The sequence below is a fragment of the Lissotriton vulgaris genome, chromosome 1_2 (genome assembly GCF_964263255.1).
Source record: "Lissotriton vulgaris chromosome 1_2, aLisVul1.2, whole genome shotgun sequence".
Lineage (NCBI taxonomy): Eukaryota > Metazoa > Chordata > Amphibia > Caudata > Salamandridae > Lissotriton > Lissotriton vulgaris.
In genome coordinates, this window is record NC_141686.1 from 250,905,241 (window position 1) to 250,929,931 (window position 24,691).

At 46.2% G+C, this 24,691-nt stretch overlaps 1 protein-coding gene across 6 annotated transcripts in view; it reads left to right on the forward strand.

Annotated features, from left to right (window-relative positions):
- Positions 1-259: 259 nt before the first annotated feature.
- DMAP1 (DNA methyltransferase 1 associated protein 1) overlaps positions 260-24,691 on the forward strand; it is a 406,667-nt gene continuing 382,235 nt past the window's right edge. The window contains exons 1-2 of one of the 6 annotated variants that reach the window (XM_086953166.1): positions 260-374; positions 483-551. The gene's annotated coding sequence lies outside the window, so the exon portion shown is untranslated. The other 5 variants (XM_086953169.1, XM_086953164.1, XM_086953168.1 and 2 more) reach the window with 5 other exon arrangements.

A 24,691-nucleotide genomic window follows, 5' to 3' on the forward strand; every position in this document is an offset into this window, starting at 1 on the left:
AGGGGGGGCTGAACCAAGGGGGGCATCTTAAAGCATAGTGCGGCCAGGTGCCGGCGTGCCGCCCGCGCTGCTGAAGAGGCCTGTTTCCACCTCCTCAGCAGCGGCGCTGCCTTTGCATGCTCTGCCCTCCTGGCTTCCATGCCCCGTGGCGGTAGTGGGCATGTTCACGCATGCGCAAGGAGAGGGTACAGAACCAGATGGGGAGCGCGAATATACAGGCAGAACCTGCATGTATCGGCACCCCTCTGACGTAGGGGGTGTACAAAACGACGGGGTAGGGTCCGAGTGGCTCTCGTCCGAAGAGGCCTAATCAGTTCAGATGCGTTACTCGTGAATGCCCTGAGACACAGGAAGAGACGCTTTCGCAACGCAAGGTAAGGGCAGGGTGGCTCTCGTCACCGGAAGTATACTTTCTAGAATTACGGTGTACCGGCGGATGATGCTGTCGGTGATCATAGAACAAAGTCTTCCTTCTATGGCAGGGTCCCAGGGCTTTCCAAGGAACCCCAGGCCCGGACGTTTCTGAGAGGCGGGAGTTGGAACAGCAGCAAGTGAGTTGTTGATGGAGGCATGCTTCTAATGCACTTTCCAAGGAGGTAGTCTTTGCTTAGGCTTGTTTTCTTCCTGTACAATGCAGAACGTGTATTTGTGTTCTGCTCTGACAGTTAGATCTTTGCCCTGGATGCTCCCTGTTGGGCTCGTTTATTCTTCCATATAGAAGTCTCATTTAAGTACCTTAAATCAATCAATTTATAGAAAACACAACTCACCTGTAAGGGTCACAAGACGCTGGGGGAGGGGGTTGGGGTTGGGGCAGCTCCGAGGTTATCCGAAGAGCCAGGTCTTGAGGTCTTTAATGAAGGCTTGCAGTGTAGGGCTTCTTCTGATGCTGAGGGGAGTTTGTTCCAGGTCTTGGCTAGGATGTAGGAGAATTATCCCCCCTTTTTCGCTCTGTGGATGGGGGGGGGGGGGGGGGATTTAAGCAAGGGTTAGGTCACAGCCCCGCCAAGTACCACACATCAGGCATTAGACTAATGCATTTGAGGGTGGTGGTCTACATCACCGCACTCAGGGCCGGCGCTATGCATGGGCAGTGTGGGCAGCTGCCCAGGGCCTCGCGCTCTGGGGGCCCCCTGCTTCACTGTGAAAGGGCACGCTTTCACAGTTAACCTCCAGGGCCCCCTGCCCCACGCAATCAAATTACAAACGCGAGGTGTCTTGACCTTGCTGTCAGGGTGTGATGGCATTCCTGGGTGCACAGGGGTGGGGGGGAAGGGACAAACAAAGTAGGGACTGCACCGCAACTGGGCCAGCAATTATGTGTGCTCACAGTGTCAGGGGGGAGGCAACACCTCTGCTAAGTACCAGCCATTGCCTTTCTGCATTTTGTTGCTAGGTGACAGAAGGCCCCCTTTGTTAGCAGAACCAGCCAGACACAGGTAAGGAGAGGTGGGTGAGGGGAGGAGGGAGCAGCCAGATCAACTGGCTCGTGTTTACTTCTGTATCCCCTATTTTTTTTTATGGGAATGTGCATTTAAAATGTATGTAGAACTGTCACAGTAGTGTTTTAAGAAATGCTTCTTTACTGCTTGGAGGCCCAGGGGAGGGGCCCCCCTTTCCCTGGGCCTCTAGGCACTAGAGCAAGATCCAGGTGTGGGGCCCCGTCCTTGTGCCCTGTAGCCATTACTCTCTCTTTCCTTTCTTTGTCCCCCCACCAAAAAAACCATGCTTGCTGGAAAGGTTGTCTTTTTCTGACATTTTTCACTTTAAAGGTGCTTCCTCGGGACGGACAGAAATAAAAGGTTAAAATTGAAAAATAACTAAAGCAAGACAGTGTGGATCGAAAAAAGTGGCAACATTGATTTTATTCAAACCCAAAGCACATTAGCGCCACTTTAAAGAGTTTGCCAGTGAAGCGCTACTTTTGTTTTTATGAGATGGGGCAGAGGCAGGGTGACAGAGGCAGGGTGACAGACGGAGGGTGACAGACGGAGGGTGACAGACGGAGAGAGACCGAGGGAGAGAGACCGAGGGAGAGAGACCGAGGGAGAGAGACCGAGGGAGAGAGACCGAGGGAGAGAGACCGAGGGAGAGAGACCGAGGGAGAGAGACAGAGGGAGAGAGACAGGGAGGGAGAGAGATAAGGAGGGAGAGAGACAGAGGGAGAGAGACAGAGGGAGAGAGACAGAGGGAGAGAGACATAGGGAGAGAGACAGGGAGGGAGAGAGATAAGGAGGGAGAAAGACAGAGGGAGGGAGACAGAGGGAGGGAGACAGAGGGAGGGAGACAGAGGGAGAGAGACAGAGGGAGAGAGACAGGGAGGGAGAGAGACAGGGAAGGAGAGAGATAAGGAGGGAGAAAGACAGAGGGAGAGAGACAAGGAGGGAGAGAGACAGGGATGGAGGGAGATAGAGGGAGGGAGACAGAGGAAGGGAGAAAGAGGGAGAGAGAGAAAGAGATGTGGGTATGCTGGTCTGGTGGCTCAGTGGACAAAGGCATCTGCTGCAGGGACCTGTGTGAAACCTCATGGTCACAATTTTTTTGTTGCTTTCCCCCTCTGACCCCGCCCCCACCAGTGCGGCCCTCGGCCAAAAACTACACTGTAAATTTGCCCCCCCCCCTCCCCCCCAGAGAAAGTTTGTGAGTTCCCATGCCCTAGATGGTCAGGGACCCGGTCATTGAGGTCACAGGACCCTGGAGCAGGGAGGCTCTAGGGCGGTGGGACCGGTGACATCGCACTGAGCGCTCACTTCGGGTGGGGGCGTCATCTTTGCAAGTATATTATGTTTTTAAAAGCACTTGCTGCCTCCTTCCTGGCCTCCAGCAATTTTCGGCAACAATAAAAATGTCATGATAACTCCAGTGATTAATGTTCCTCCTTGAGAGAGATCAAAGTTTAGTTTAGTGGAAGTTTTGACTCGTGGAAAGGTAGAGCAGAGGATTAATGTGCCTGCTGCAAAGAACATGTACCATGCAGATCACAAAGTGCACATAGTGTAAATAAGTCAGTTAATAAGTCAAAATCCTAACATTGAACAGTGAGCTATTAACTGTCATCTAAGAGCTGCATGCAAACTTCAAGGTATAAATTGGAGGATTATGTTTTTTCCCCAGTCTTTGGTTATCTTAATGTTGCAAAAAGGGTTCATTTGGATAGAATTCAATTCTGGCTATTAAAGAGAACCTCCACCCATGGTATTTCGTTCTAAATTCAGAGTTTTTGTTTTTCCAGACCTATCACTAATAAACTATAATGCCTAGTAACATGATTGTCTGATGACTCCTACACCTTGCAGTCCTTTGTCTTATGTAACATTTCCTATACAGTGATTGAGACGTTTATGAGAGATTGCCTCTGTATAATGTGTGTGATATACATTTCTCTGACACCCTACACTGGTATCAGTAGCGCTGTAACTCAAATTAAATGCATCTCAGTGAGAATGTGGTTATGGAGACTCTAGGGGCACTGTTAAAGGGTGGTAGTGAGGGAATCTGTGGCAGAGGAAGTAATTAGGGGCACTAACAAACATTGTTGCATAGGGCTCCACCAGCGCTAAAGCCGGCCACTTGCATTTCTAACACCAAATCAAAAACGTTGATTTAAAAAAAAAAAACTTCAATCTGCAGCATACCTTCAAGTCAATGTATGATTTAGTAGTGGTCTCGATTTGTTCTAGGTCTTTTTTTATTTATGTACAATCTTAATTTGTACGCAATGGTGTCTTGTAATTTTGTATTATATGTGTTGTGTTTTTGCACTCAACATAATTCTGGCAAGTAAAGAGCCCACACACAAAAAAGATTGTCTTACAAATCTTAGCATGTGCGTGTGGTATACTGGTGAGAAGATTTACGTTAATAGAAATTACTTAGTATTAATGTCATCCTAAGGTGGCAACATAATGACACAAAATGGTAAGGGAGACTTTAGAAATGTGCGAGGTTTGCTTTTGTGTAATTTTATATTTTGAATGATCCTGCCCCTCATTACCTCAACAGGATCTCCCCCTTTTATGGGAACTAGCTTTTCCATCCCATGTGACAAATGTATCCATTTAATACAGTTTGAAAATATATGGACTTATTTCATTTGTATATTTATCTTTTTGTCATTGTTACTGATATCCACGTTAGGTCTCTTCAGTGATGCCAAATAAGATCAATAGTCCTACGATGTCACTTTCTGTGGTCACTTCTTGTGATGTGATACATGCAAATGAGAGGGGCCTCACATCTACCATTTCGCCCGGGGCCCCAAAAGTTCTAGGACCGGCCCTGACCGCACTGAAATGCAAAGTCAAGCATAATGGCTAATAGTGCCTCCTCAGCTGTCAAGCAGAGCGCTAGTAATAATGCACCAATACTAACGATTGACACCAAAGCTGGTCTGGAACGGCAGCTCTAAGCTGCTACAATGAAACAGATATCAACCGACACTGCGCCGCGGCATAATCAATGTCTCTGCATGTACATTTTTAGGTCGAGCATTCAAGACCTCTTGTATATTCTTTAGTATATACTTATATATTAGTATATATATATATTTATATGTGTATGTACTTTGTGGGCTCAGGAGATCAGCCCTAAGACTTGTCTGCTTTCGCTTAGTGACTTTTTTTCTGTTCAACTGCCTCTATTTAACTGTCTTAGTGAAAAAGGACCAGTAGAGGTCAGTAAAATACCAGAATTGCTTTCTGCTGAGGAACTTTCTTCTTTTAATTTTTCGGGCAACTGCCTCTATTTAACTTTCTTGATAAAAAGCGACTAGCAGAGGTCAGTAAAATACCAGAATCACTTTAGCATTCTCTAGACTCCTGTCCATAGAAATTGTCTTCCACAAGTAGCCTTAGACAATAATATTTTTTCACATTTTGTATTTTCAGGGATATGACCACCAAAGGCCCTGATTTTACATTAAAAACAGAGCTTTGGACTATACCATTTCCTGCTGAAAGTTATATTTATCTCCATGTGTTCCCATATGTGGCGTGTCACGCAGTTTGGTGCTTACTTTCCCTCCATGTTAAAAGTCAGTGGATGTTTCAGCACCCAGCTTGTTGTTTAAAGTTAATCAGGCCATTAGTCACTCTCTCACTCCTTGAAGTTCTAAACTTAATATGGAAGGCTTGAGTTGTGAATGGAGGTCTGTGCCTGTTAATCAAATGTAATGAAAGGAATAACAACACCAGACACCGCGCGGCGGCATAATCAATTTCTTTGCATGTACATTTTTAAGTCGCGCATTCAAGAACTCTTGAATATAAAGAATTTGGGAAAAAGTAGGACAAATGTCAAAGGTTAAAATTACGATACGCAAACCACAGGAAAAGATGGCATCGCATATTTTACAGATTATACAGATCTTTCACTGATGTTCAATAACCGGATTACTTCAATTACTATAATAGCAACATTTGCCAGACGATCTCATAAGCATAATTAAAATGGCGTATTCTGCCTACTAAGCACAACAGAACATGAGTTTTGAAAAGTATTATTCCTTTTATTACATTTGATTAACGAGCACAGACCTCCATCCACAACTCAAATCATCCTTTTACTAATGGCTCTTGGGTGCAGCCATTTGTGAGGCGCGTGCCATTTCTAACATTGGGTCTTTACCACGGTAGCGGGAATCCTAGATACATCCTAACATCTTAGCAAACTTCAACAATATGGAAGGCATTTTACCAATAAATAAATAAACAGTAAGCCAGAGCAGCTTTTTGCTGAGCACATCGTATGCTGGCAGGTGCCATGTATGCATTAATTCCGCACAATCGTGAAAAATTGTATCGGAGGCAATATGTATCTTCCGTTTGAGATCCTTAACGACCCTTGGCCGCTCAAACTGACATTCCTTTTAAGATGAAAGAAGCAGAAAGACCTGAGGTCTAAAGCACAACTCGGGTGCACATATTTAATTTAGATAAGGATGCAGTTCATTTGTCGAGATCCTCAGATAAAGAGGGCTTGTGTGAGGACGAAACATGCAAGTTGACAAAATTCAATACAAAAGGCAGCAGGAAGTAAGACATTTTCCAGATAACCCTGATAAAAGTGTGTACAGTGGCAATACAGTACATGTGCAGTCTCGGAAATGTGGGACACAGCGACATGGGACTTTTCTGGAAATATTTAAGAAAGGGAGGGTTTAAGCAAGGTGGTGACTTCACAAGCTGAATAACATCCGGACTCAAATTGGAGAGGTTTCTGGTTACGTTGAAAATAATCAGGGTTAGAGGTAAAATGGTTGTTATTCAATCATACGCATCCCCGATTGGTGCACTAGTAGTTTGTACTAGCTTCTATTAAGTGTTACCTTAGTGTAGTGTTTTTCTATGTAGTGAAATACACATCCCTGCCAAGTATCACTCATCAGACGTTAGTCTGGATAGTGAGTAGTGCTCCTCTTCTCTGATACTCCTGTATAATTTTACTAGCACAAACTCTGTTTTTAGTTCATCAGCACAATTTGCTTGTTTGCACATAACCTTGGATTTTAACTAACCATCGCCCAACCATCCCTCTTGTTCTCCCTCACTGGTACCTGTTTAATTACTTTCAGCTCCTGCGGCATTAAGTCAGCAGAGCCACCTGATCAGTGCCAGTGGTGTGACAGCTGCTGGTTGTGGGGCTGTATTGGTTCCACATTTGTTTAATAGAACAATCAGGTTACAATGGAATATGCCTCGTTTCCCTGCATGCTTTTTTTACACTTGCCATTACAATGCGGTCATTACAATGACCGCGTTGTAAAAATGTATGTCCTTTCTCTGCAAGTTGGAACACGGACTTAGGGGGTTTGGGGGCGCTGGATGTTGGAATAGTATAATTTACTATCCCAACTCCAGTCTGTGCAACAGTAGGGAAGATGTTGGTTTTAAAACCCATCACCTTTTGACCCCTAGAGTAAGCCATTGCTCCGACTTGTGGAGTAATGGCATGCGTTGTAACAATGCGGTCATTGTAGCGACCGTGTTGTAATTGCATGCAGTGTTCCAGTTTTGGGGTAAACAATGTTTACTGTTACAATGGCACTAGGTTAGTGCCTTCCATTTCTGGTGCTTTGCAGTAGTTTTAAGATCTACTTAGAGGTTCTCATCCCTCAAATGGGTGTAATTTCTGAACAATACCCTTGCAGGCATAGAGTAACGCATAAATTACGCAAACAAGAAGGAGAGAACTCTGGGTAGTTCCCAAGTTTAGGTGGAAGGCAGCTCCTGTATAGAGCACCCTCAACACCAGAGAGCCCTCTCACGAATTCGTGCATAAATTCTTGCGAGTGCTCTCATTTTTGTCGGCCGACAAAATTCTGGGCTGCTGCTGTGTTTGCATATGTAAGCCGCTCACCACCGCTTGAGAAGGCACCCAGGGCGTGTTGAGCGGCGGCGGTGACTCCTGTTGTTTGTGTGTGTATGAGTGTGTGTGTGTATATATGTGTGTGTTGCATGCCTGCTTGGTGGAATTTGAGAGGAGCTCACTTGTTCATATATATGACATTTCAAGACAGTACACAACAAGCATTTGCAATGCAATGGTCTCGGCATCATTAAAGGTAGAGCTATTGGCATTGCTCATGACATTTCTTTTTTTTCTTTAAATCATAAATAAATGGCATTGTCATTTACATTGCCAATACACAGCACTCTGCACTCAACAGCACACACCACTCTGCACCTGCCCTCACTGCTCTGCACACTCACTCTGCACACTCACTCTGCACTCACTACTCTGCACTCACTATTCTGCATTCTGCACACTCACTCTGCACTCACTACTCTGCACTCACTATTCTGCATTCTGCACACTCACTCTGCACTCACTACTCTGCATTCTGCACACTCACTCTGCACTCACTACTCTGCACTCACTACTCTGCATTCTGCACACTCACTCTGCACTCACTACTCTGCACTCACTATTCTACATTCTGCACACTCACTCTGCACTCACTACTCTGCACTCTGCACTCACTACTCTGCACTCTGCACTCACTACTCTGCACTCTGCACTCACTACTCTGCACTCTGCACTCACTACTCTGCACTCTGCACTCACTACTCTGCACTCTGCACTCACTACTCTGCACTCACTACTCTGCACTCACTACTCTGCACTCACTACTCTGCACTCACTACTCTGCACTCACTACTCTGCACTCACTACTCTGCACTCACTACTCTGCACTCACTACTCTGCACTCTGCACTCACTACTCTGCACTCTGCACTCACTACTCTGCACTCACTACTCTGCACTCTGCACTCACTACTCTGCACTCTGCACTCACTACTCTGCACTCTGCACTCACTACTCTGCACTCTGCACTCACTACTCTGCACTCTGCACTCACTACTCTGCACTCTGCACTCACTACTCTGCACTCTGCACTCACTACTCTGCACTCACTACTCTGCACTCACTACTCTGCACTCACTACTCTGCACTCACTACTCTGCACTCACTACTCTGCACTCACTACTCTGCACTCTGCACTCACTACTCTGCACTCACTACTCTGCACTCTGCACTCACTACTCTGCACTCTGCACTCACTACTCTGCACTCACTACTCTGCAATCTGCACTCACTACTCTGCACTCACTCACTACTCTGCACTCACTCACTACTCTGCACTCACTCACTACTCTGCACTCACTCACTACTCTGCACTCACTCACTACTCTGCACTCACTCACTACTCTGCACTCACTACTCTGCACTCACTACTCTGCACTCACTACTCTGCACTCACTACTCTGCACTCACTACTCTGCACTCACTACTCTGCACCCACTACTCTGCACTCACTACTCTGCACTCACTACTCTGCACTCACTACTCACTACTCTGCACTCACTACTCACTACTCTGCACTCACTACTCTGCACTCACTACTCACTACTCTGCACTCACTACTCTGCACTCACTACGCTGCACTCACTACTCTGCACTCACTACTCTGCACTCACTACTCTGCACTCACTACTCTGCACACACTACTCTGCACACACTACTCTGCACACACTACTCTGCACACACTACTCTGCACACACTACTCTGCACACACTACTCTGCACACACTACTCTGCACACATTACTCAGCACTCACTACTCTGCATTCTCCCTTCCGTAGTGTAAATGCCCTTCACGGCCGGATGCAGTATGTAGGTACTCTCATATATTTCTTGGCACCTACGATGTAAGACTGTGTGTTGGATGTAGGAGGACATATATAGCAGTTTTGTTTCACTCATTGCACTAGCACTGTGCTTTTATCCTCTCTTCTCCATTTGATTAAACACATCACTTATTAAGAGGGGGGCTTCGGGCAGCGCGCCTGGCGCTGTGACAGGGAAGGGACGCATGTCTCCTCACAGGAAAGGGTCGGCGGCAGCAGTGCTTTACTGCACATTCTGCAAAGCAACCCGCCGCATCAACATCATCTCCAGCGCGTCGGGTCAACCGTAAAAAGTGCCCCGTGTCCAGAAACAGCATAACAAGTACCCAGGCACACGCGCTCCTCCGAGAGGGGCTCTTGGATAAATGCAGTTGGGTGGCACGCGCAGTATTTTTCGATGGGCCGCGAAATGGATTCGTCAAGATATGTTCTAGACCACCACCCATCTGTGAAAGTTTTCAAAAAATCTTTTACGTCGCTGCCAATACAGGCACAGCAGAGCTGCCAGACAGGCACTTGGCGAGCCGGCGAGCCAGCGAGCCCCAAGCTTACAGCACGTTAGACTGAGAGGCATATTATAACTATGCTGTTATGGGTATGGCTTAACACTAAAATACCTAGCGTACAAAGGCCAACATGTCATAACTAGTTTAAGATAACCTACAGAAACGGCATTCTTCCCTTTGGCAGACATGGGACCCTATTCGAATGACTCAGATATTGTGTCACTGTGAAAGTACATACTGCATTCCCTTACTCGTTTGTATAAATATTCCGTCAATGGAAAAGCAGAACGAGCAAAAAATAGAAAACGAATGTCACACGTGGTATAAAAACATTTGTAAACATTTGTATTAATGAACACTGTGCCCCGGAAGTCAGGCACGGTCGCCTGTGACGTGGGCGGGGCCACGTCGAGACCGGAAGAGGAGGCAGGCGGAGTCAAATGCGTCTCGCGCCCGGGGCTCCTGTGAGCGGTGTGGAACCCGGGGCCGCGCCAGCAGGAGGTTGGGCGCCGCGTGCTGAGAGCAGAGTCCCCGACATTGGCCAGGTAAGTTCCAAAAGGCTGGGGGGCTTGGTGCACTTCTGTGTGTGTGTGTGCGTGTATGCTCGTGTGTGTATGTATGTGTGTGACGGCGGGGGAGGGAGGGGGGCCTCGGTGCACGTGTGTGTGCGCGTGTGTGTGTATGTGTCAGGGGGGGTGTCTCTGTATGTATGTATGTGCGTGCATGGGCGCTTGTGTGTGTGTGTATGCGCATGCGTGTGTGGTGCTTGAGCTTCCCAGGAGACAGCGCCTGGCCACAGCGCGCGGTCACGTTTCAAATCGGCTCCAAGGATGCGCATGGCCGAAACTGTCTCCTGGGAAGCACACTCGCTAACAAAAGATCTCGGTGAGACGCGCACCCGCGCGTTGAGCCGAGACCTAAAAACAATCTACAATGTCTCAAGTACTTTGTGCTGACTGCGGTCCCCAAACCACGTAGAGGAGGGGACAGAGAGAAAATGCTCAGGCAACTAGAATCAAAAATGATTCTCGAACTGGATAGTATGGTACCTAATGGTCTTAATACAACGGAGGACCTATATCATTTTTTATAGTGTCCAATTCAGTTTAAAATGAAAATATGCTTCCCCATACTGCTTTTGAGAATGAATATATAATCTATCAGAGGCTGTCTCCCACCTGTAACTACGTTTATACTGTTTTTTCTGTGCCTCAAAAATATGTATTATTGTTTGCTTATATTTCCTTTTTCATCACATTAGTTATTCATAGGATGCAGGTATTGATTATGAAATCTCGCTGCATCAGGAGATTGCACCAAATTATGGGACTTTCATGCACTTTAAACATACTAGTTGACTAGGTGAGAAGTTTGGACCATAGAGGGGTTGCCATCATATTTGGATGTCCCAGCTGTGTTGCATAGACTCATACATCTGATTTCACTACAAAAGTGTTAATAGTCGTCACAGTACATATAATATTTGCGTATTTTGCACGGTCGTTATGTTTACATTTGCAGATATTTGCACATTCTTTTCATGGAGTTGTAATTTGGAATTGTTCCATTTTAGTGAGAAGGTTTTAAGTATACAAACTATTACTTTTAACTTGTGAAAATTTGCACAAATCTCAATGTTCCCATCTGCGACTTTTTGCAGTTATTTCTGTTTACATTTGCGTATATTTGCACAAGTACTGTACAGACTATGGTATATATATGTGAATCTGTTTTTATGCATTTATGCAGGGACCTTTTTGATTGTCATGAATTTATTCAGTATATGAATTATGGTTTGAAGGCAATATTTTACCCACCCTCTGGTCAATTTTCCGGACCATAGAAACAAGCAACAAAGTATGTTGTTTATGTCTATTATCACATGGTGGGCACTGTAGCATTTAAAAATACGGCATTTTTTTCTAATGACCAACTGTGAGCAAGGGCATCCGCCCGAAACGCGTCAGTCCGCTACGCTGTTAGACTTGGTCTAATAAACATCTATTGCCTTACTTTGGGATTCGAGTGGTCTCTGTTTGCCAGACGGAGTACTGGAAGTGCAGGATTATCTGCTTGTTCAAAAAAAAATAATAAAAAAAAAATATATATATATATATATATATATATTAATATTATAATGTTTCCCTCGTCGTCATTGCTTGATTTTGCTTGCAAGAAAGTGTCACTCATAGTCGTTGAAATGTCACTCATAATTACACTGAAATTATGAAAATGTCACACATGGCAATCTAAAACCTTGGCAGCTATGAGGTCGACAGAGCGAGGTTTCTCTTGGGGGAGTGGAAAGAGATTCTTTAGTTGAGGTATTAGGGTCCAGTGTTGTGAAGGATTTGGTGAAGGAGAGGATGAGCTGGATGTCATCGGCATAGGATACTATGCTGAGTCTGTGTTTTCTGACGATGGTTGCCAGGGGGGCCATGTAGATATTGAGGTGCGTGGGGCTGAGGGTGGTAACCTTGGGGTACTCCGCACCTGAACTCTGTAGGTTAGGAGAGGAAGGGCCAGAGTCTTATTCCTTGTGTTCTGCCGGAGAGGAAAGAGCGTTTCCAGTCTAAGGCAGTTCCCTGTAAGCCGGTGTCATGGAGTCTGGCGGCTAATGTTTGGTGGGAGATGGTGGCAAAGGCTGCTGAGAGGTCTAGTTGAATTAGGCTGCTGTGTGGCCTTGATCGAGGAAGGTACGGTTGTCGTTTGTGGCTGCTAGGAGGGTTTTCTGTGTACCTTCAAGTTTGGATGTTGTTATTTTGATATAATAATCTCGGCCTTTGCTGCAGACCCCAGGTCTGAAACCATGCCTTGTTATGTTATGGTAATTTGTAGAGTGCACATACACTGAACAGCCTTTTAGTGCTGAGTAACTGTCTCAACACGGCTCAGGATACTTAGTAATAGGCTTGCTTAAAGAGCCAAGTCTTAGTCATCTGTCTGAACTTTCCATAATTTGTGGTGGTACTGAATTCCAAAGCAAGGGTGTTCCAGACATGAGGAGCAGTGACTGTGAACCGGACTCCACCTGTCATATTCCTCTTACATTGAGGCACCACTAAAAAGTGTAAATGGATGGATCAAGGGAATACTTATGAATCAGAGATTTAATAAAAGCTGGACTTTTCATGTGCAAAGCTTTGAATATTGTGCCACATGTTTTGAGTGGATCTCTCTGCAGCCAGTGAAGGTCTTTTGTCACGTAAGAAATATGGCAATGTATGGGGAGCTGATAAATCAGCTGAGCAGCCTGGTTTTGGATCAACTGAAGCCTCTGCTTAAGATGTTTAGGAAGATCCAAATAAAGAGAATTGGCATTGTCAATTCTCAACATGACCAAAGCTATCATAACTTAGACCAAGTCTTCGGTGGTAAGGGTTTTCTTGATCCTCTTAATTCTGTGAAGATAGGAAAAGCAAGACAATATCACTGAGCCCGGTTGTAGGTTCAACTGCTTTGGAGGGGAGGGAGGGCATCTCATTCGGTCAGAACAAAGGACTGCAAAGGTTGATCTCATTTTTGGTGACTACTATCTCTGTTTTGTCAGAATTTAGTTTCAGATGATTGCTGTTCATCCAATCAAAGATGAACAGCATTGTATTGGGACATTCAACTTCGAATTAGGTGTGCTATCAATCGTGAAGAGGAGTTGCATAATATGCAATAGTGGCCCCCGCTATCACCCCCACTATCACAGAGCTTATCAACTGCTCACTCGCTCAAGGATCAGTCCCCGACAGCTGGAAAAAGGCAGTGGTAAAGGCACTCCTCAAAAAATCCCAGCTCGATCCAACTGATATGGCAAACTATCGGCCCATATCTCTCCTCCCGGGGATCAGCAAGATCACCGAGAAATTGGTGAATAGTCAACTCTCCCGATTTCCCGAGACTAATAACATCCTGCGGCAATCCCAAACCGGGTTCCGTCCTGGACACGGTACAGACACCGCCCTGCTCACCGTCATCGAAGAAGCAAGGCGCATTCTAGACTCAGGAGGATCAGTGGCAGTGATCCTTCTGGACTTGAGTGCCGCCTTTGACACGGTCAATCACCGTGTCCTCCTCCATCGATTGAAGACAGCAGGGCTCACCGGGATGGCACTCAGCTGGTTAGAGTCCTTTCTCACCGGACGCACGTTCCAGGTCTGGGACGGCGAATTCCGCTCATCCACACTTCCTCTCACCAGCGGGGTTCCTCAGGGCTCCTCCCTGAGCACCACACTCTTTAATGTATACATGGCCCCCCTGGAAGACGTGGTATCACCATTCGGAATAAAAATCGTGAGTTACGCTGACGACACACAATTGGTCGTCTCCCTCTCCCAACTAGACGACCACCCAGACAAATTACCAAACTGTCTCACCGAAATTCACGGGTGGATGTGTGAATCGTCATTGAAACTCAACGGTTCCAAAACCGAGGTGATGCTCATGGGCAAACAATGGGCGACTATCCCCCCGTCGATCTGGCCAGACGTGTTCGGGGAAATCCCCTCCCCGAAACACGAAATCAAGACCCTCGGAGTCTGGCTAGAACCCGACCTCTCAATGAAGACCCAAGCGGCCAAAACCGCTGGGACCTGTCTTGGGCTTCTGCGGACTATCCGCAAAATTCTCCCCCTCCTACCGCCCGTATCCAGGAAACTACTAGTACAGGGCCTCATAATGTCGCGGTTAGACTACAGCAATTTGGTCTACCTAGGTGCGCCGGAAGCCACCTTAGCAAGACTGCAAAGAACCCAGAATGCTGCAGCTCGCTTAATCATGAGCGTACCTCCTAGAGTATCCGCCAAACCCGCCATCAAGGCTCTGCACTGGCTGCCAGTCCGCCAAAGGGTGGAGTTTAAGGCCATGTGCACGGCCCATAAACTAATCAATGGATCGGGACCTGCGATCCTCAGCGGTTTGGTCACCCCCTACATTGCACCGAGGGCCCTACGGTCTGAGAACGAGCACCTGGCCAACATCCCCAAATTCAAGAGAACACGTACCGGAGGCCGACGTTTCTCTGTAAAAGCCTCTGCTGGTTGGAACTCTCTCCCACGCTCCCTCAGACTGGAGTCCAACCACCTGACGTTCAGGAAAAAACTTAAAACCCTTCTGTTTCCTAAATAAACCCTCCACCCCTTCCCCTCAGTAGGACTCAAGCTTAACAGCGCGGGGATGCCTTCGGGTCACCAGGCGCTATACAAGTTGCTAAATAAATAAAAAAAATAAGCATAACTAAACAATTTTGCTTTTCTTGTTTTTGAGAGAGTGAACCCAGGAGCGTATATATAAATTAAAAAGAAAAGGTGAAAAAGAAGACCCTTTTGCCATCCCACAATTCAATTGGCCTTCAGTAGAATTGAGGGGGTGAGGGGGTCTAACTGAGATCTGTCCTTCTGAAAAGAGATGATCCAGTTGATTGCTGAGTCCTGCAGCCCTGAAACTGTCAGGTAAAAGGTTATGGTCAACCGTGCCAAAGCCTGCTGACAGATTGAGCAGTACTAGCGCATGAGAGTTGTCTTAATCCACTTCCTCTCATATGCCATCTACTACCGAGAGGATCACTTCCTATGTCGAGTGAGCTGAACAAAAACCTGCTTGGGATCAAAGAATTCTGAAGCCTCTATAACGGGGCAGAGATGACAAGCTACATGTGTCTCAAATAATGTTGCCAAATTGGGGAGGAGAGAGATTGGCTGATAGTTTTTCAGGTTGAGGGGGTCCTCACCTGCTTTCTTTTGTAAGGTAACTACAATTGCCTTTTTTTTTTTTGTTGAAAATCTTTATTGAAATTTAAGGCATAAGTCGTAGTTTCAAGGTTACATTCGAACTTCCATCTCAGAATCACGCATACGTACAGAGTACATTCATATTGTCTACTGCTTGATCTGGTATATAACTAGCTGGTTTCAAACAATAAGAAGTAATAGCGTAACCGTGAGTGCATAAGTCATTTCTTGTAGTACATTATAAAGGCCTTTCGAATTGTACAGTATATTACTTTAACCATCAGAACTTTAAAACTTGAAACTAAAAAGAGTCATCACATATTAGTAATCTTTTCACGCACACATCGACCTGCAGCCACCCCACCTGTTTCATGTTAGGCAGCTCTGTCATTCCAATTTTTAATGCTGCTCTGCCTGGTTCAATAACTGTAGCAACCATCCCCCAGCTATCTATTCATCGTCCCCCTCAGAGTCCAAGTCTTCCTCCACCGGTAAGGGTTCACAAATTTCTCCTCTGTATATATTCCATGCTGTCCATACCTTATTCCATTTTCGGGGGCATGCCCTGAGCACATACACCGCCCTTTCTGTAACCATCAGCATGTCCATGTTTTTATTCCACCTAGTAGCTGTAGACAGTTCCTGTGCCCCCCATTTTTGCGCAATGTCCCGTTTAGCTACCATCATGGCCAGGGTAGCCCATATCTGGCCATACCTATCCAGATCATTGGGGTCCCAAATGTTCAATATGCATTTGCGAGGGTCCGGCAGAACGGAGATCTTAAGTGTTTGTGAGACAGTGCGCATAACCTGTCTCCAGAATTCCTGTACGTGCGGACAATCCCAGAGTGTATGGTACAGTGTTCCCTCCTCCCCGCATCCTCGAAGACAAAAGGGATGTGGCGCCCTATGTATTTTGTGAAGCAAGGTCCTAGTGTAGTAAATGCGATGTAAAATTTTAAGTTGCACCAATCTGAATTTGGCTGAGATACCTACTTCTCTTGGTGATGTTAGTGCTTCGTTCCACTCTAACTCAGTGACCTCACCTATTTCTCCCACCCACTTTTCTCGTAATTTTATTGTAGGGTCCCCTAGCTTGTTGATCAGTTTTTTGTATGTGAGGGAGGTCGCGCTTTGTTGCATATAATCCGTTAACAGCCTATCCTCCAGCGGTGAGGACTCTGGTATGTCCGCGCCCACTGGGATCGCTTGGAGCAGTGCGTGTCTTATTTGCACATACCTAAACGTCTCTGTCGGGCCCAGGCAGTACTGTTGTTGGAGCTGTGGAAATGCGACCACCGTGCCTTTGTCCCATAATTCCCCAACTGTGGAGATTCCTATACAGTCCCATTGTGTAAATCCCTTACTAGACCGTAGGTTCCCCAATGCCTTGGTGTCCCATAGTGGTGTTAGCTTGGTGATTTTCCCCTTCCAGCCTAGTCGTGATTGTGCTATGTGCCACAATGCCGCTGTGTGGTGCATCGGTCCCAGCAGCTTCTTAACTTGTGATTTGTTATAGAGTACTGAGAGCATACAGTCAGTTCCTAGCTGTGACCAATTCGCTCTATATGCTGGGTCACTCCTTGGAGTATGTATCCATTGGTTTATTATTTTAAGATGGGCCGCCCAGTAGTACAGCTGTATGTTCGGCAATGCTATACCTTCCTCATACCAACTCTTAGTCATCTTATCATATGCTATACGCGCCGGGCCATTATTCCAGAGGAGGTTTGTGACCAGAGCTGCAACCTGCTTGAAGTATCGCGGTGCAATAGGATATGGGGTGTTTTCCAATACATATAGGAATCTGGGTAATGCCATCATTTTATAAAGGGCTGCACGCCCGAGGAGGGTCAGTGGTAAGGTCGCCCAGTGTTTAACATCCGCACGAAGACGCTCCATAGGCGGCTTCAAGTTTTTATCAAAGAAGTCCGCGGCACTCTTTGTAATAACAATGCCTAAATATTTAAAGGAGTTCGGGGTCAGTGCAAGGGGGCAATCCGATGGCAGCACCGGATCCGGACTCTTTAGAGTGTAGATCACCGACTTGGACCAGTTCAGGGTATAGCCCGACGACTTCCCATGTGTGTTACAATTGCCTTTTTAAAGGAACTGGCGACTATGCCTTGATAGAAAGACAGATTAGGAAGAGATAATGCCAAGTCTGGAAAACCGGTAAATAACATTTTTAAAACTCTTGGAGGACAGCTGTTGTTTTTGAACCTGATTTAGCTTTTGTCAGTAAGTCTATTAAGTCCTCTTTCCTGATTTCAGGGAAGGATGAAAGATTACCTGCATTTCTATTGTCGAATAGCAAAATATTATGCAGGGGATTAAAATGAATACTCTTTTTGATGGTCTCAATTTTTAAGATAAAGAAGTGAGAGACTCGCAGAGATTTTGAGAGGGTGTGATGGGTAAAGTGATTTTATCAGAATTTGAAAGTTCAGAGAACATTTTTTAAAATCTCTTTGTATTTGTTTTGGCAATTCAAGATCTTCCAAGTAAAAAAAACGAGTTTTAGCTTGCCTGATCAATTGTTTATACTCTTTAAGATGTTGTATGAAGGTGTTATGAGATCAGGAGAGTAATTGTTGTGCCATTTTCATTAAATGTCATAAAGTCAATAAAAAGGGCATTTGGAGCGAAAAAGAAACAGTGTGATTTATGGTACTTAGAGTTATTTATGTTTATATATTTGTTAGTACAGGATTGCAACCTCTAACTCCCTAAATTGAACCCCGCCTTGTGATATATCTATTTTCATTCGTTGGAGCACCACATTTCCAGTTTAGCTAATTTTAGTTCTTCTGAAAACCATTTATTGGCATCATGATGTCTCGTCTGTTTAATTTTACGTAGGGGTGCATGTGCATTGCTGGCCTCCACTAGCCATTCTGTGATTGCTTCCTCAAATTCGTCTATATCTTTCTTAGATGATAGCAATACTTTTTCCAACTAGTTGCAAAATAAAATCAGATCAGTTCAAGACCAATTCCTGGATAAAATACCAGGACAGGTCAGGGTTTATTGGAAGATGAGGTTTGACAATGATAAGGGGATCAGCCAATGATCTGAGCATACACAGGGTGCAATTCTTAGCAGGGCTCAAATTCCACTTGACCGCTCGCATTTGCGAGCTTAATTTAATGAGGGCGAGCTGTGTTTAGGTCCTACTCGCGCTTTCTGGCGAGTAGGAAGACAAACGATCTTTTGTCCTCTGCCTCTGAAAACAGAGAAAATGTGACAAGATAACAAGGTTTAAAGGCATTTTTATTACTACAATAAAGATGCCTTTAAATCTTGTTATCTTGTCACATTTGCTCCGCTTTCAGAGATGGAGGTCAGGTAGGTTGCAGGTAGGTTGTGGAGATTTTTCATGGTTCCAGATATTCAGGACTAGTACCATTTTTATTTGGATTTTTCAAGCCCTGCTTAGGTTCCTCAAGGGGAAATTCGGTGGTCCAAATGTTATCCAGGGAAAAGCTTTTAATATGCGTAGGCTGATATATCTGCTGTTCTAAGTTTAAATTACTGAGGGTATCGGTGAGGCCAGCTGTTTGTGCCCACCTTTTTCCCCAATGGCCCTATAGTTAAGATCACCAATTAGCAGTACATTGGCTTGGTGGATAAGGGTGAGATTGAGTCTGCTAGAATTTGAGGAAAATTTTGCTTGTAATCAGGAGGTCTGTATAAGAGGGCGCACATCAAGGAAGAAGTAAGAAATTCAAGTTTAATTATCAAATTCCCCACTGATGGCAGGTTTAGTGAAGTCAATGCCCAGGGCATGTTGTTTGGGGTTAAGGATAACAGGTTTGCATGTTTATTTTGTCCATAGGACAAGTAGGCCAATATGTCTGATATTGGGGGTCAGCTTTTTTGATTTTGTAAATGCATGTCTTGTTTTGCTATGGTTTTTGTAAACCTTTTTGGAAGCTGCCAGGCTTTCACCATTATAAAAAAAACATTGACAAAAAGCGATAATGTTTGGTCTCAAAATGCACACATTGACACAGTAGTCCCTGGCACTGAACAAAACTACTTTGTGTGCTGATATGCTCCTTGTGAAAGAATGGAAGCCAGTCGATGAATACGTGGACAGAGAGATAGAGTTTTCATAAAAACAAAAGGTCTTCGTTATCTCCAGACCTGTTTTGGGGCCCAATTTTGCAGCTGCTTAGACGCTGGCCCACTTCTGGTCTCTGTGGCATGTAGCTCCTCGCATAAAGATCAGCAAACAAGCCCTAATTGTCTATGTGCTTTTGCCCTTCTGCTGCCTGGCATGTGCAGAATGCCACCCAGCCTCTACACACTAAATGCTGCACACTGAAAACCGAAGAGCGGGGTGCGGCCTAAAGGTATAAATAAAAGTGGAGTACGCTCATGGTTCACTCAGTGACCATCATAGGACATTGTACATTTCCAGTTATTTAGACCAAAACTGTACCTTTAAAACGAAAGGATGCAGACCTCACAGCATGTAGCTCTGGTTGTGAAAGGCAGTGCGTCATCCTTGGTTGGTTGTATGCTCCCCCTTCTGTTCTCTGTGGAATTTAGCAGCTCATCGCATGAAAGCCAGCACAAACGCCCTAGTTGTCTGTTCTCTCACCCATGTGCTCTCTGTAGCATGTAGGTCTAGGCTTGAAAAACAACACCCAAGCCCTGTAAGCCTGTAAAGAGGGGAAAATTCACAGAGGCGTTGAGTTCCTTTTAATAGAAGTTTATTGGCAAGAGCCCACAGGGTTGCCTCTGGTTTGCAGCCGCAAACTGACCTGTAGTAGCATTTGGAACCCACAGGGCGAATGAGCAGCTAGGGGCCATAAATCAAAGGACAATAATTCTTTGTTGGAGATGTCCCTTTTTGCAGGGTTATCCCTAAACCTTTTGCTTCTTCCTCCTATTTTTTCTTGACCTGCTGTTGTTGGTTTTAGGACTCTGGACACTTTACCACTGCTGATCAGTGCTAAAGTGCATATGCTCTCTGTGTAAAATGTGTTGTGGATTGGTGTTTCCATGATTGGCCTATTTGATTTATGTGTCCGTCCATAGGAAAGTGCACTACGTGTGCCAGGGCCCATAAATCAAATGCTGTTGGTGGGAGGCAGCACTGGATTGTGCCACCCACGCGAACAGCCCGTAAAGTGTAACTCTGGCGTTTCATTGCAGAGCCCATGTGCTGTCTGGGACTGCCATGTCGACTTGGCAAGTGCACCCACTTGCCGGTCCCTAAACCTTCCCTTTTTACATGTTAGTCACCCCTAAGTAAGGCCCAAGGTACCCCTGTGGGCAGGGTGCATTGTATGTGAAAGGTAGGACATGCCCTGGTGTGTGTGTGGCATTACAGCCTCTCTCATTTTTCACAGTTGCAACGCTTCCTGTTCCATATAGGCCAGAGTGGGCAGTTGATTATAACATCCTATAATCCTAACTGACTCAGGGAACATGTTAGAAATTCGAGTTTAATATGCCTAAACTCAGAATGATAAAATACATCTTTTAGAGAAGTTGGTTTTAACATTCTGTGTTTGAAAATACCACTTTAAGAAAGTAGGTATTTTCTTGCCTACCCATCCAGCTTGCCTCTGTGAGGCTGTGTTTTGCGTTTCTGGTTTTTGAGTGACACCGGCTGGGGGGGCTCCAGGAGAGAGGGTGAGTCAGCACTGGGCTGAATAGACACATCTACATGTTGAGTGGTAGGAGGGGGAGAACCTGGGACCTGAATAGGGCTGTGCCTGCCTCCACAGTGCTGGCTCAATCTCCTGTGGTGCGTCTGATGTCCCTGGCCTACACTGTCAAAGGAAAAGCAGGAGTCTTGTAAACAAAGTGCTCCAAGACTAACCAGTACTGGTTTGGACTAGGTACAGGACCCTCTGACTTCAGAGGACAAAGGAATTGCTGGTATAAATATTGGGGCCCAGACCCCAAGACTTAAGAACTCGCTGGAATCAAGGAATCTGCCAAGAAGAAGAGCTGGAAGAGCTGCTAGGAGGAGTACTGCCCCATTGCTGTGCTTTGTTGGGTTGGTCTGCAGCTGCTGCTTCTGCCTTGGGCAGTGAAAGGACTGGATTCAACTTTCTCTACTTGTGCTGAGTATCTCCAAGGGCCTGAAATCGAGCTGGCCTCCTGTTCAGAAGTCTCAAGGACTGCAAAGACTTCACCAACCTCTGGGTACTGCTCCTTGAACCGCTGTTTCAGTTGCCACAGAGGAGAGGGAACCACGACCGACTCTGTCACCGACTCTGTCGCTGGCTTGGTGTCCTGAAAGCACCGCAGACCGCACCGTCCACATCTTGCACCGCAACACTGGTCTCACCGTCGATAACGACAGCCGCCGCCACCGAGCCGCTGCTTGCACCGTAACCTGTGGACACTGCAGCCCGCACCGCCTCGCTTCACTTTGCTGGCCTGGTCTCACCGACATGGTCGCCGTTGGCTTGACACCCGTGACCGCCTCGTCACACACAGCTGTCTGGCTTGGCCAATGCCAATTCACGCCAACCGACCTTGTCGCCTGCATCGCAACCTTCCAGCACCGTGTCGAGCACCGTCTCGCCCTGCACTGCACGCCTTGGTCTCACCGACGCCGTCTGGACGATCGTCACCGAGCCTCTGACTGCACCGCATCGAGAGGACACAGCACCCTGCACCGCTTCCACTTAGCATCGCAACCGCGACAGACGCCAGGACCGGCTCACACCGGCGCGTAAACCGCAATGACAAAGGTATTGTTACCGAGTCTGTTCACGCTGTTGCTCACCCGTACCGACGCGGTCAGCTGGAACTGCGAGACTCTGTATTTTCAGCAGAGCGGTAGGCTCGGACCGAGCTACCGACTCGTATGAACTGTGTTTTCAATGTATTTTGCAATTTAAAGACATCTTGCGAACTATCTATTTTTAAAGTACTGTATAGTGGATTTTTAATCGTATCTGGTCTTGTTTTAAGTATATAAAAATATTGGATATTTTTCTAAACTGGTATGGTGTCCTTTTGTAATGCTTACACTGTGTTACTGTTGGTTATGTGCAAATGCTTTACACACTTCCTCTAAGATAAGCCTGACTGCTCGTGCCAAGCTTCCAAGGGGGTGAGCAGGGGTGTAACTCCCTTATCCTGACTAGGAAGAAGGGTCCCTATTTGGACAAAGGTGCAAACCCTTGCCAACTAGAGACTCCCATTTCTAACATTCTTTAACACACATTGCTCAGGCGCGTGCACAAGCACGAGTCATCAAATAGAATAACAACAACTCCATTACATAAACACTGTTATATCTCCTTCCCCTTTACGAAAGAACAAGAACCGTAGTATACTTACCTAATGAGGGAAATGTCTTTGCACTAGCAGGCATTGCAGCATTGCTTGACGTTCTACTTACAGTGTCCATCTCATTTTGTATTGTTTCCCCAATAGTTGGGCATTGATCCACCTCAACCTCCTGGGGCACAGAATGAGGTATAGTGCACCCTGCCTTAGTGTTGTAAGGCCTGCTGTAGAGGTGACTTACCTATACCACATGTAGTGTTTTGCAGGCATGGCACACAGGGATGTTGACTCTTCATTTTTCTCTGCAAGAAGACACGTAGGCTGTAGTGACAGTCTGCATGAGCTTGGTGAGGGGCGCTTATGCTGTAACCCTTATGGACCCTCTTTAGTCACAATCCCTAGCTGCCAGAGAACCTTTTACAAGGGACTTACATGGAGCCTAAAGTGGTCCCAATTGTGTAAAAAATGTACAGTTAGGGAAAGAGCACTGGTGCTGGGGACCTGGAGAACGCTGGTGCTGGGGACCTAGTTAGCAGGAACCCAATACCATTTCAGTCAAAGTTGCATCTGCTGTTTGTGGGTGAATTGTGGTAGTGAACTTGTAGGACACTCCACATTCAGTCTGTGTTTCAGATAACCAGACATGAAGTTTGTACCTCTAATGCCACCTCCTTAGGGAAAACCACTCTTGTAAAGATGACCATGACGGCCCTGGCCCCTGCAGGAGCAGTAGTAGTGCCATGAGGAATTATTTCAGGGTACCTCATAGCAGAAGCACTACTACCAGCATAAATCTGTTCCCTTTTGAAGCTGAAGGGTCAAGGGGAGCGACAAAGTCCATTCATACCCTTTCAAAGGGTACCCAACCACTGGAAGTAGAATTAAGGGGGCCTTTAGATGACCACCTGCATTGCTACTGGCTTGGCAGGTGGCACGGAGTTGCCAAACTTCTTCACCTTTTGAGACCTGTTTGGCCAGTAGAAGTGGCTGACTAGCTGCCTAGTCCGTGTTTTGCTCTGGCCAAGACGCCTAGTTAGTGGGATGTTATGCCAATATGAGGAGAAACTCTGAACTGCTGAGGCAATACCACTCTCCTGGGGGCACCAGGTTTGAGGTCTCTAGCCTCAGTGTACCGAAGCCCTTCCTCCCAATCGGTCCTGTGAGAGCCGTTGACATCTCCCTTTTCCTATTCAGCAGCTTGCTGTTGCATGCTTTCAAGAGTAGGCTAGATCTTCTGCCCTTGGAACAGCTGTCTAGGGGGTCCCTCTGGCCCTAGGAGCTTTGCCATGTAAGGCCTAGTTCCCGAGGGCTCAGTTTCCTCTGAGGCTGACAGGTCTTCTCCCTGAGGACAGGAGACCTGAGCTGATGGCTGTTCAGAAGTTGAGTTCCCAGACTTCTTAACTTTCCTCTTGGAGGGTTGGGCCACGTTTCAGGCTTCAACACTTCTTTTTCACACTGTGTCTGGGTTCATAGGCACACCCAGTCATGGATTCCTAAAATGGCTACATGGGACCTAAGCTCGACCTCAGCCCAAGCAGAGGACTCCAGATCATTCCCAAGCAGATATTCCATAGGAATCGCATATTATACCACCACCTGTTTGAGGCTAGGGCACGCCAAGGATCCCACCTGAAGACTTGCCAATCCAGTGCTAGCTGGAAAAGCACTAGGGGATCCTTTTTGAGACTGGTAAATGAAAAAATTAGACTGGTAGAGTCTCCAGTTCGGTGTCCAGTCTGTTTACAGTTGCTGCACCATTCCGTTTTGGGATCCCTATTCTTACCTTGGTACCCAGTTTTTGGTTGTGAAGAGTATTGCGGGCCACTCTCCTGAGTAGGGTTTTGGGGGCCTTTGAAGACTCTTTACTTTTATCTTTAGAATATTCACCCACTTTGCCCTGGGGGGTTAGTAACCCCTTTCTTTTGGTCACCCCCAATAGTAATTTTGGTGACCCTAGCCTTGACCCAGTGGTCTGCCATCTTTCCCAATTCTTGTGCAGAAATAGGACCTACA